At 44.6% G+C, this 11033-nt stretch overlaps 1 pseudogene across 1 annotated transcript; it reads right to left on the reverse strand.

Annotated features, from left to right (window-relative positions):
- Positions 1-4248: 4248 nt before the first annotated feature.
- Positions 4249-5028, reverse strand: LOC311606434 (dnaJ homolog subfamily B member 6-like; annotated as a pseudogene). The gene has a single exon. The product of its transcript is annotated as a dnaJ homolog subfamily B member 6-like (transcript).
- Positions 5029-11033: the final 6005 nt, after the last annotated feature.

Genomic DNA, 11033 nt, shown 5'->3' on the forward strand with positions numbered 1-11033 from the left:
TTAGAAGAAAAAGTGGAAAAGAACCTGGAACACATTGGTACAGGAGACAACTTCATGAACAGAACACCAACAACCCAGGCCTTAAGGTCAACAATTAATAAATGGGACCTCATGAGGCTGAGAAGCTTTTGTAAGGCAGGTGACACTGTCAACAGAACAAAGCAACAGCCTACAGACTGGGAAAAGATCTTCACCAACCCTACATCTGACAAAGGTCTAATATCCAAAGTATATAAAGAACTCAAGAAAGTAAACACCACCAAACCAAATAACCCAATTGAGAAATGGGGCTCAGAATTAAACAGAGAATTCTCAACAGAGGAATATCAAATGGCTGAGAAACAGTTAAAGAAATGCTCGACCTCCTTAGTCATCAGAGAAATGCAAATCAAAACGACACTGAGATTCCATCTTACACCCATCAGAATGGCTAAGATCAGTAACTCAACTGACACCACATGCTGGCGAGGATGTGGAGAGAGAGGAACACTCCTTCATTGCTGGTGGGAATGCAAACTTGTACAACCACTTTGGAAATCTATCTGGCGACTTTCTCAGAAAACTGAGAATAGGGCTACCTCGAGACCCAGCTATTCCACTCCTTGAAATACACCCAAAAGATACTCCACCACACAACAAAGACATATGTTCAACCATGTTCATAGCAGCCTTATTCATAATAGCTAGAACTTGGAAACATCTCACAAAGCCATACCAACAGTCTCTGGCAGGCAGGCTCATAGTGCATGTTATGAACCTGACTTTCGTCCCTGGCCTCTTCCTTTAAATTTTTAAAAAATATTTTAATTATATTTATTTATGTATGGGTGTTTCTTTGTATATATGTATGTGCACCACATCTGTGTCTGGTGTGCTTCAAGTCTGCAAGAGGTCTTGGGACCCCCTGTAACAGTGGTTACAGACAGTTATAAGCCATGTGGTTTCTGGGAATCAAGCCTGAGTCTTCTAGAAGAAAAACCAGTGCTCTTAACCACAAAACCATCTCTCCAGACCCAAGATTTATTTATTTTTATGTGTATGGGCCTTTGCCTGTATGTATGTCTTTGTACCATGTGTATGCCATGCCAGAGGCCTCAAACCCCCTAGAACTGGAGTTACAGATGGTTGTGAGATGCCATGGGTAGTGGGACTTGGGCCCATTTCTTATTGAATCACCATGGCCAAGAAGCTAGAAGTCACTGGCTATCTAGCTTAATTTTTTATTCCAGAAAGCATCTATTTCCTCAAAGCACATAGTCTACAAATGCACTCATGCTAAGCACAAAAGCTACTCACATTTCCTATTATAATCTCTCAGGACAACGGAAAGTTTCTCTAAAACCTTGGTGATTACATATAATATACACCACATAGTCAGTGATTAAAAAATTAATCTGAAATGACATAATTAAAAAAGAAAGTAAAGAATGTGGAAAGCTAACATGACATCAGTAACCCCTAAATTCCTAAATTCATGATCACTCATCTATGGGGGACAATGGCAGGTCAATGGAACGGCAATACTTTATTATATTAATCACTCTGGCTTCAGCAGGTATTCATTCATACTGAAGAAAGTTGTAAACTAAATGGTGAATTATCTTCTTCACATATTCCTCCAAGAACACCTGCTCCTATTCTTTGGTACTAACCAGTCATGAGACACTTACTATGCATAGATTCTGAGCAGACCTTACTGGAGGGGCACTTAGTATTTGATCCACTGGTTCATTTGGGATCCAGCAAACCCCAAGAGCAAGCTCTACATGCCAGTCACAGAGTGGAAAGCTAGCCCAGAGGCCCACAGCTCCCTCTGCTCCTGGAACATCCATAGCCAAGAGCTGTGTTCTTGCCATGCCTTGCCTAGCAGAGGAGCACCTTGCTCAGAATTCTGTTATGGGTGTGTGCATGTGTGCATGGTTGTGTGTGCATGCGTGTGTGTGTGTGTGTGTGTTCAAAGTTGCTTGCTTTCTAGTGCTGCACTAAACACCATGACCAAACGCCACTTGAGGAAAAGGTCCACTTTACCTCATAGCCTTACAGTGCAACATGAAGGGAAGTCAGAGTAGGAAATCAAGACAGGAACCTAGAGACAGGAATGGAAGCAGAAGCCAAAGAGGGGTGCTGTTTATTGGTTTATTCCTCATGATTTGCTTTTTTATACATCTTAGGCCCATCTGCCCAGGGGTGGTCCCAACCCAAAATGGGCTGGGCCCTCCCACATCAATCGCTAATCAAGAAAATGCCCCCACAGACTTGCTTATAGAATAACCTGTGGGAGGCATTTCTCCATAGAGATGCCTAATGCTTTGTGCCTCATTTTCTCCATCTATAAAATAAGAATGATAGTGTCAGGAATATCACAGATTCTTATGAAGAATAAGGAGCCAGCCTGTAACAACTCAGAGACACACTCAGTACATAATAAATGCTCAGTTAATTTTAATTTCTACTAATTCTCTGTATTGACCCCATTTGATAAAAACCAAAACACTCATAAATAGTTACTGAGAACATAGTATCTCACATACAGTGTTTCGTTGGCATTTGTACCTGTTATTTTTCTCATTGCTCTGACAAAAGCAATTTTAGGAAGGAAGGGCTTACTTGGCTCGCAGTTTGAGGGTACCATCTGTCCTGTCAGGGAAGTCATAGCAGCAGGACCAAGAGGCGGCTGCTCACATCGCACGTGCAGTCAGGAAGCAGAGAGGTGAATGCTGGTGTTCGGCCCGCTTTCTCTTTTCTGTTCAGTCCAGAACCCCAACACATGGGATGTGCTGCCCATGTCCAGGTAGAGCCTTCTCACCTCAGTTGGCCCAAACTAGAAAACCCATCACAGACAGGAGAGCTCTGAGGAAGACTGGAACAAGTTCTAAGTAACTGGAATACAGAAAAGATGCTGGGGCAAGAATATCCATCAGCAAGTGATGTTCACACGTGAGGCACAATTTGTGTGGGCTGTCTGTTCTCATTTACACCATAATCTCTCTTCCCCTCCACAGTAAAATTCACAGACAACAGAGACATCTGTTTATTGGTCTCCTGTCACTCATTTGCATTCATTAGGCATCTGGGTGGGGAAACTTGTGATTACTCTGTAACTAAAACCCCTCCAGTCTCTGCACACCTGATTACAGTTTCTCTGTGGCAACCACAGGAGGCCCCAGACTGAGCGGTGAGTAAAGCTGTTTTCCTCAAGTGCTGTGCACGCACTAATGAAATCTACCATTGGCAGAGAGAACCATGCTGGCGGTGACTGAGAGGCCAGGGCATGGGGACAATGTCCTCCAGGGGCGGATCCCTAGCCCTGTTGTATCTACAGGCGGGTTGGGGTAGCTCGATTTAGGGTATGCCTTTCACATTTGGGACCTTAAAGTCTCCTGTCCCTTAAGATGAGAGACCTAGAGAAGAAGGGATTTGAGGACACATCACAAAGCCCAATAAAATCCTGCCCCATACACAATTACAGAAAATATTACATTTTTAGTATAGTTTGGGTCATTTCTCAGCCCTGATTATTTTTGACAAATTCTTTTTTTCCCCATATTTCTTTTCTTTTCTTTTTTTTTACGCAAATGACAGAAGACCCAAATTACCAGCTTTTTTAAAACCAAAGTTTAACATTACATATTTAAACAATTGTCAGAATAGGCAAAGTTGCCAGCATCCATGCACAACTAGAAGAAAACACCCTTAATTTATATCAAACCAGAAATGTATTACCATTGATGCAGTAATAGCTTTCCTCACTAAATACTGAAAATAAAATTGAAGTATTTCTGTAGAAGGTTCACCTGGCAGTGTCAACATCACAGCAGGCTGACACTACACACTCACATTTCAACCCAATGGGAAGCCGATCTATGCTAGTGATTAAAAAAAAAAAATCTTGTCCTAGCACAACGCAAGAGTCACAGAACTCACCTTGGTTTATATTTTGTTTTGTTTAAAGCAAAGTGCATTCAGAGATTACAGCAATTTTAAAGACAAGAAGAAGAAGAAGAAGAAGAAGAAGAAGAAGAAGAAGAAGAAGAAGAAGAAGAAGAAGAAGAAGAAGAAGAAGAAGAAAAAGAAGAAGAAAAAGAAGAAGAAAAAGAAGAAGATCACCTATTCTGTGGTCCCAACAACAAACTCAAATGTCTATAACAAATAGGGGCTCCGATGAGCTGTTTTATAAACACTTTAAATTAGGTACAGTTATACAGAAAGTCAAATTCCTTTGAAATCTTAAAGAAAAGTTTCTGTTATTCCTCAAATGGTGCTTGTTATGGTTTAACGTTTCAGTTAAATGCTTGCATTGAATTACTTTTTATCCCAGCATAGCAGGTGCTCCTTACCACTTACCGTCAAGGACTTCAACGGTCCGTCTTCTTCAACTTCTACTCTTTCTTGACTGTTCTCCACAATTCGCTTTGTAGTGATTTCTTGCCGTTAACTATGTTAGTTGAGGTTGATATTGATTTGAAGTTGCCCATTCTACTGCCACCAAATGACGTTGAAGAGGATGAAGTGAGGCGCCGATGGCCTAGTGGCCCGAACACAGTGACACCTACATCAAAAGCAGAAAACCCACCTCCAAAAGAAGGAAGTCCACTGAAGGCTGAGAAAAACAAGCTGATAGTGGGGCTTCTAGCTCCTCGGGGACCCCTTTCGGTTCCCAAAAAAGTAATCAAATGAGTCTTCAAACAAGTCGAATGAAAATGGATCCTTTCCTCCAAAATATTCCCTGAAGACATCATCTCCATTCTGGAATGTGAAGCTGAACTCAAACAAACAGACTGTCAAAATGACTCCCACCTCCTCGTTCTCCACCATGTAATCCTTCTTTGCTGTATTTCTCATAGATGCCCTGCCTTTTTCTATCTGATAACACCTCGTATGCATCAGCTACTTGTTTGAATTTCTGCCCTGCTTCTTTATTTTCAGGATTTTTGTCTAGGTGTCATTAAGTGACTGGTTCCCATATGCCTTTTTCATGTCCTCAGGTAAGGCATGTCTCTGCATGCCCAGAACATTATAGTCATCCATGGGCACGTTTTAGCAGAGCATTGGAACAAATCCACAATGGCCAGGAGGGTGGAGCCAGGGCGCATGTGTCCTTGCAGCTCTGGCACAGCTGCACTGGTGGCTATGGCAGTCTCCTTGCACTTTCCTTTCTCTTGACAAATTCTTTATCAGCCTACTTTGGTATCAGTTTATTTAAGCAAGAGGCTGGCATGTAGCTCGTTTTGAGGAATGCTTACCAAATGTGTCCAAGGCCCTGGTTTCGATTCCCAGCACCTCATTACTAGGCATGGTGCTGCATACTTGTACCCCTCCAGTCATGAGATCAGAGAAGTTCAGAGCCACCCTGGGAAACACGAGAGCCTGTCTCAAAAGGAAGCAGGGAAAGATCAATCAGAAAGAAATTGAACACTCACCCATCGCTCACCCATCGGAGACTAGCTTAGGATTTCCTATTTTTATCTATGAACCCTTTCAAGCCTTTCCAACCACCTGCTTCAAGGAAAGTGACAGCCATAGTCCCTCCGCAGCTGTGGCTTATAAATGCACAGGCTTTGCTAATTTCATCTCTGACTTGTCTTGTTTTCTTGCATCACCTTGATTTGGTACCATAGAGGACATTGGGAAGGGATGTCAACAGACTTGTATACTTGGCTAGTGCCACAGGGAGGCAAAAAGGCAAATGTGGGATGCCCTCTGCCAGAATTGATACCTGGAGCCACCAACGTATACCAGATATATTCTGGATTTCTGGGGTGAAAATGTGGAAAAAGACAGACAGGAAAGGGTATTAGCAAAAACTATGAAAGGATGCAAGGGAGATGCTGATGTGCCTGACCCATAAGCACAAGTACCTGAGTTAGAGTCCCCAAACCTACATAAAAGTAAGGCAAGACATTGCACGTTTATATATATATATATATTTTACATCTCAATTGTATCCCATCCCTTGTATCCTCCCATGCCTCCCTCCCTCTCACTTTCACCCTATTCCCCTCCCCTATGACTGTGACTGAGGGAGACCTCTTCCCCCTGTATATGCTTATAGGGTATCAAGTCTCTTCTTGGTAGCCTGCTATCCTTCCTCTGAGTGCCACCGGGCCTCCCCATCAAGGGGAAGTGGTCAAATATGGGGCACCAGAGTTTGTGTGAAAGTCAGACCCCACTCTCCACTCAACTGTGGAGGATGTCCTGTCCATTAGCTAGATCTGGGTAGGGATTCAATGTTTGCTGCATGTATTGTCCTTGGTTGGTGCACTAGTTTGAGCAGGACCCCTGGGCCCAGATCTGACCATCATAATTATCTTCTTGTAGGTTTCTAGTACCCTCTGGATCCTTCTATTTCCCCATTCTCCCATACTTCTCTCACCTATCCCAATCTCCTTGTAAGTGAAGACTTTCATGGGATATGCCTCTTGGGCTAGTATCCAATTATAAGTGAGTCTCTCTGCTTCTGGGTTAACTCACTCATTATGATCATTTCTAGTTCCATCCATTTGTCCACAAATTTCGGGATTTCCTTGTTTTTAATAACTGAGTAGTAGTCCATAGCATAAATGTACCACAGTTTCTTTATCCATTTTTCAACTGAGGGGCACTTCAGCTGTTTCCAGGTTCTGGCTATTAGAAATCTATCTGGTGCTATCTCAGAAAACTGGGAATAGGGCTTCCTCAAGACCCAGCTATTCCACTTCTTAGAATATACCCCGAAGATGCTGCACCGCACAAGGACATATGCTCGACCATGTTCATAGCGACCTTATTCATAATGGCTCATTAAGGCTTGAGGAGTAAATGAAACTTAAGAGTCAAGTGCTCTGCGAGTTACCCAGGGAGCTCTCGAGGGATGCAGAGATCTCAGGAGTCATCAACCATACAGGGGTGGCCTGTTCAGTGATGCACCTGCCCCTGAGTCACCCACGCTCCTGTAAGTCACCCCCAATAAACTGGCTGATTCACTAAACTTAGACTTGGATTGAATCTTTCCTTGGATCTGTCATCAGTACCCCATTTGGCGTGAACAGACCCTCTCGCGGAAAACCATACAGCAGTTGACACGGCCCGCTTAGAAAGAGAGACGTTACCTGATGCATAGTAAGCAGGGCCTAGAGATCTTCTGCCGAGACAATCCCCTCAGAAGAGCTTCCATTACGTGAGGGTCTGTGAAAGGACCCCCGTGTCGTCCTCATGTAGTTGTCTCCTTTCCACACCCTTTCCCAGCCACAGGGAAGCTGTTCCCGGTGTCTAGGGGAGGAGGTGGTCAAGCTACCGTGGCCTCTTGCGTCCTATTCGACGGGGCTCCTCTCTGCAAGCGTCTCTTCCATTAGCTCCACCTCCTAAATCTAGCCGGTGCCACACAGACACTTGTTTACCTGCCAGTACCACAGCAAGGGTCTTTCTAATGCTGGTTCATCTGCAAACTGCCTTGTGGCTGCTCTGGGACAAATGTATTTAAGACAGGACAGGTTTATTTCAGTTTACAGTCAGAGGGTACAATAAGGGATCATCGGGAAGTCACGATGGCAGGGACCAGTTCTTGCATTGTGTCTACTGCAGCAAGCAAGGAGAGGCGAATGCTGGTGTTTAGCTTACTTCCTCCCATGAAGTGGTGCCACCTGCATTCAAGGTGTGTCTTCCCACCTCAGTTAAACTAATCTAGCAGCCCCTTCACAGGCAATATCAGAGGCCAACCTGATCTACCTAGTCCCTCACAACCATGCTTGACTCCTAGATGATTCTTGGCTCTGGCGCACTGACAGTCAACACCATGACCAAAGCGACTTGGAGAGGAAAAGGGGTTTATTTGCCTTCTGCTTCCACATCACAGTCCATCATCAAAGGAAATCAGGACAGGAAAAGGGCAGGAACCGTGGGGCAGGAACAGATACAGAGCCTATGGAAGAGTGCTGCTTACTGCCTTGATCCTCAGGACTTGGTCACCCTAATCCTTTATTTTGTATTTGTTTGTTTGTTTAGTGTCTTCGAGACAGGGTTTCTCTGTGTAGCCTTGGCTGTCCTGGACTCACTTTGTAGACCAGGCTGGCCTCAAACTCACCTTCCTGAGTGCTGGGATTACAGGCATGCTCCTCCATACCCGTCTACTCACCCTGCTTCTTATAGAACCCAGTGCCACCTGCACCACTAACAATGGATTGACCCCGCCCCCATCAATCTCGATGCAAATGGTGGACATATACCCTTTCCTCTACACACATCGCCGATCCTGGTCAGGAAAGTCCCCCATCTATTAGAACAAGATATTTAGTGCCACCCCCTAGAAATTTCTCTGTAGCATTAAGTATACTACATAAGTCCTGTGTGGCTTGTGGTGGTGTGAGTTCCCAATGAGCCTTCATGATTTAAAAACGCCTTAAGTCAAACATGCCTTTAGAGCGCATAACCTACGAAACATCCTAGCTCTGCAACATGTTACCTACGGAGCATCTGCTCCCTCTGCTGGTGACTATGTGCATATACTTGGGACCCACAGCTAAATGCTCAGATTGGTCCTTTCAAACTCTGTGAAGAGGTGGAGTGGTGTGTCTTCCCACCTCAGTTAAACTAATCTAGCAGCTCCTTCACAGTCAATATCAGAGGCCAACCCATCTACCTAATCCCTCACAACCATGCTTGACTCCTAGGCGATTTTAGGCTCTGTCACATTGACAGTCCACGCCATGACCAAAGAAACCTGGAGAGGAAAAGGGGTTTATTCGCCTTCTGATTCCACATCACAGTCCATCATCAAAGGAAATCAGTACAGGAACTCAAACAGGGCAGGAACAGATACAGAGCCTATGGAAGAGTGCTGCTCTACTGCCTTGATCCTCAGGACTTGATCACCCTAATCCTTTATTTTTTATTTGTTTGTTTGCCCAAACAAATTGAACTTGGGTCTATCTTAGGCCCAAAATAGCCATTCATTGCCCGGCTCTACGTAGTTTCTAACATCCTTGTGACTGGTAGGCAAATCCTTTGAAATATCTGGAGAGAACTTCTGCTTCCACCAAACCCAAGGCCCACCAGACAGCATGTGAAACCTATGATAAAGATTTCCATGCTTGATTGTACCTGCTACCCAAAGTTCCAACAAGTGTATTTAAAAGGTGTCTTGTTCTATGGATTTCTTTGTTCTCTTACTATAAAAACTTCACGACATTGTTACTGTGCTGGAATGTAGAACTGGGGATAAAAACCCAAGTCTGTGCTCCTGGACCATGGTCATGCCTACTTGGCTCCAAAATAAACCATCACCTACGCCCTTGGAGGAGAGAGTTGTGTATTTTTGAATGGCTGTTCTTCCATAGGATGAGATTGGTCCCTAGAATATGGTTCACAAATACCTGTAACTCTAGCTCCAGAGGATCCAATGTCTTCTTCTGGACTCTTCAGGTACTGAGCTCTCCTCTCTCTCTCTCTCTCTCTCTCTCTCTCTATATATATATATATATATATATATATATATATATATATATCATAATTTTAAAAAAAGACTTGTAATAGTCCCCCCCCCAAGCCTATGCCAGTTTCATGCTAATAGAAAATGATTAGGTGGCCATCTGCAGGGTGGAGTCCTTTCAGAGGAGCAGCATCGTTTCACTGCGTGACCTGCAGGACTTGTAAGCCTACCTACCAGCTGCACATAGAGGGGTGATGGCAGAGGGACAACCACAAAAGGAAGAATTGCATACTACGTCCCAGTGGGGGAAAGACTTGGACACTGACCGCTCTAACCCACTCTGACAATGCATGTAGTCTATTGCTCCTTTCCATGGTACCTATTTGCAAATCTGAATTATGCATTAGGCAAGGCCTTCTGTGCGGTACAATTGTGTAGAATACAAACCACAGGCCTCTAGTGTGAATCTGAAAAATTATTGAAGGCCTCTTCCCTTAATCTTATAAAGTATCCAGGATAATACTTTACCATGGGGAAAAAGTAGTTTTTAAAGAACAGCACCTGAAAATGCTAGCTTTCCTCTAAAGCCAGGAATGAGCAGCTTCTTTAGCGGCTGAAAGACCAACAAAAGCAGCAGTCACTACTCTGTGCTCAGACAATGGCTGCAACACCGCGAGTCCACGCGGCTCTAGCACCCCAGCATGTGGCTCCACTCACTGAAGGAATGAAGTCATCTTTGGTAGAGGGTTAGGAGCTTTGCTCTGTGAACTCAGATGACAACAAAATGACCATTTAAACGCCTGGGGCGGGTAAGCAGTTTTGTAAGACAGATCCCAATGCAAAAGGCTTCTGCAGGGCTGGGAAAGAAACCCAGGAAAACAGACAAGAAAAGGAGCCGACAGAGCTTTGTGCTGTCAGCAAAGGAGACCTATCAGAAAAGTCATTATCAGGAGGTCCCGTGGTGACAATCTACTTTGATGAGAGAAAGTTTTGCAAGACACATGCTATTACCTGCCAGAGCACTACTCACACTTGATGTGGCTCACAAGGACTGTTCCGCAGCAAGGTCACCATGCTCGGGTGTGTGAGCTTTACCCGGCCCTGTCTGCAAGTGCTTTGCAGAGTCCGGCCCTTGCTGCCTTCATCCTGGTCACATCCTCAAGGCTGGGCCTGTCCTCTGCTTCTCAGGTCCAGCCTCTTTGTCTCTAGGCACTGGCTCTGATAATCTGCCGCGGCTCTGGTGTGACTACCTCCCTTGCCCAGCCACCCTGCTTCCAGGTAGCCTCTGTGGCAGGATGAGGATGTTCAAATAAGACACATGTGCCCTCCCATTAGCTGTCGGGCTATTGAAACAATAGCCCCTACAACGTGGGATTCCCCATAGGAATCTCATTCCGGAGGAAGGAAATGACAGAAGCCTGATGCAAGGCAGAGAGGAAGCTTGTCTGAGACAGATGCCACATGTTTCTGACAACTTATCAGACCACCTGACAGCAGAGACCAGTGCTGAGACAAAGATTAGTCAGTGATGGCCTGGACCACACCATCACCAGGCCTGCTTAGCATGCACAGTTCTTTCCCGTTACTTAGACTTAAACCGTGTTCACTTAGCGGTCTAATAGCTCAGGGC

Source organism: Acomys minous, assembly GCF_964271855.1.
Source record: "Acomys minous genome assembly, chromosome: 1".
Lineage (NCBI taxonomy): Eukaryota > Metazoa > Chordata > Mammalia > Rodentia > Muridae > Acomys > Acomys minous.